We start from the raw sequence: 1,497 nt of genomic DNA, 5'->3' as shown, positions 1-1,497 counted from the left end.
GTTAGCCTCCTCACTTGATCCTTCTGGAACACATTCACCATTTGGATGTTCTTCACCACATAAATCACACTTAATTGCAGCTACTTGTTGTTGCTTATGAGCCAAAGTGAAACCTTGAAACTCCTTAGTAAGAGCCTCTATTTGTTTGTTCATAGCTGCTTGGTTAGCAAGGATAGCAGTTTGCCCACTTACCCCAAACACTCCTATTTCTTTCTTCTTAGCTTGATCACGATACTCATTGCCAGCCATGTTTTCAATTAGAGCTTAAACTTCATGATCAGTTTTACTTTTAAGACTACCTCCCGCGGAAGCATCTAAGAACATTCTAGTGTTTGGTGTCACCCCCTCAGTGAAGATTTGGAGGTATTGTTTCTCGGTGAACTCATGATTAGGGCATCTCTTCAGAAGCAAATTGAATCGCTCCCAAGCATCATACAATGATTCACCTTCTCCTTGCTTGAAGTTAGAGATCTCCATCTTCTTTTCCCAATATTTAGACATAGGGAAATACTTCTCCAAGAACTTCAGCTCTAACTCTTCCCATGTTTGGACAGTCCCGTTTGGAATTGTTAGCAACCAATCTTTTGCTCTTCCCGTCAAAGTGAAAGGGAACAGCCTTAGTTTCTTCTGTGCTTCAGTCACGGTGGCTGGTTGCACACAAAACTCGCAAGTTTCAGCAAAGCGGCTCAAGTGTTCATGAGGACTCATGGCTTCAGTCCCATCGAATTGTTTATCCCTCAAACCGTTCAGGACAGTTGTCTTGATGTCGAAAGCAACGGGGTTAGCTGGTTGAAAAGTATGGGTCAGTTGACCGCGATGAGTGGCTAACCCGTAGTCTCCTAGCTTAGGTCTGGGTGGGACAACTCCTTCCATAGTTGCAGATTTAGGAGAAGCAGATGTTTCAGATTCAGTGGAGAGTGGCTCCGGTATTTGTTCTCGAACACCCGGTGGAACGGAATGAGCTAACCTTTGCGACCGGACAGTTTTCCGGAGTGCTCTAGCAGTCCTTTCAATTTCTGGATCGAATTCGAGATCGTCGGTGCTCACTTTACCTCGCATAAACAGCAAAATACCTTAGTAGCACTGCACAATGCAAAGTAACCAAATGAATATGAAAACAGAAAAATAAAAAAAAAATAAAAACAGAAAATTAAATTGCAGAAATCCAAAATTATAACGTAATTGCCTTGTTGAAATAAATCAACAGTCCCCGGCAACGGCGCCAAAAACTTGATAGATCTCTGGCAAGTGCACCAAATACTATCGAAGTAGTAAAAATATCGATCCCACGAGGACTGTTTTTAATCTCAATAATTCAACTACGTTGTATTTTAGGATGTATAAAGGTTATTTTGATTTGCCACTAGGCAGTAGATTGGTTGGATTGCATAAAAGTAATTGCTAAAAATAAATTGGTTTTCAAGAATAAGAGAGATGAGTTTAGGTCTTTCGAATCATCTATGTTCCCCTAATTGTTATGTTGCACCTATTCGTATG

General features: G+C 41.0%; 1 non-coding gene across 1 annotated transcript; it reads left to right on the top strand.

The window, feature by feature from the left end:
• The first annotated feature begins 379 nt into the window (after positions 1–379).
• LOC146937919 (small nucleolar RNA R71) lies at positions 380–485 on the top strand. The gene has a single exon (XR_015033831.1). It is a non-coding gene; the product is annotated as a small nucleolar RNA R71 (small nucleolar RNA).
• The last annotated feature ends 1,012 nt before the right edge of the window (positions 486–1,497 follow it).

The sequence above is a fragment of the Medicago sativa genome, chromosome 3 (genome assembly GCF_051527215.1).
Source record: "Medicago sativa cultivar Bolivia chromosome 3, Bolivia_mono, whole genome shotgun sequence".
In the NCBI taxonomy this organism is placed as follows: Eukaryota; Viridiplantae; Streptophyta; class Magnoliopsida; order Fabales; family Fabaceae; genus Medicago; species Medicago sativa.
This window is presented reverse-complemented; position numbering and strand designations above follow the sequence as displayed.